This window comes from Protobothrops mucrosquamatus, unplaced genomic scaffold (assembly GCF_001527695.2).
Source record: "Protobothrops mucrosquamatus isolate PMUCROS unplaced genomic scaffold, P.Mucros_1.0 scaffold1654, whole genome shotgun sequence".
NCBI lineage: Eukaryota > Metazoa > Chordata > Lepidosauria > Squamata > Viperidae > Protobothrops > Protobothrops mucrosquamatus.
Genome location: NW_015387811.1, coordinates 170,898 through 171,749, shown reverse-complemented (window position 1 = coordinate 171,749; position 852 = coordinate 170,898).

Genomic DNA, 852 nt, shown 5'->3' with positions numbered 1-852 from the left:
TTTGATCTCTTGAGTAGTGTACTTAGAGGCATGTTTTGCAAAGAATGGGTGGTGAGGGTCCCAAATTTAAAATCTGGTTTCAATTCACCTATAATAATGTTTAATTAAAATTAGTTAATATAAGTACTCAATTGTCATGTTTTGAATAGTTTTCTCTGTTACATTAAAAATTACAATTTGGCAATAATTTGCAGGTTTCCAAGGCTTTCAGAGATTTCAAAAACTTTGGAATCTTAGACTTTGTATCTAAGAATTATGGCATCCATGCAAAACCCTGAAAAACACTGGTTGCAGTGGAAAGCAATATAGCCAGCCTTGTGCAGCCCATTTGTTAAACAAAGGCAGGCCAAAGAGAATCTTAAAGGAATAGAAGCCTTGTTCTATGTTTCTCTGTTTAAAACTTACTATCCCTCTAGCCACCCACCTTCACCTTCTGCAAATTCAGAGAATGTACCTTCTCGGTATATTGCCCTGTATTCTAAGTATAACACCACAAAAGAACAAAACAGGTCTTTGGCATATGTTATGACCTCTGGTTCCCATGGCTACTGGAACAATTTCTGGAGTTCATTCATATGAAACCAAGTTTAAAGAATGCTGCCACATGTAGGTTTATAGGTTTTTCTCCCTAAGGCAACAAATAGAAATGTACTTACCCGTATATACTCGAGTATAAGTCGACCCGACTATAAGCCGAGGGACCTATTTTTCGGCAAAGAACTGGGAAAAATTGGTGACTCGAGTATAAGCCGAGGGGGCATTTTTCAGCACACACATTTTTCCGCCTGGGCTAATCGGCCTCTTTGCAACCCCACCCCTCTGGTAACCGCGCGATTGTAGCACTTTGCACAA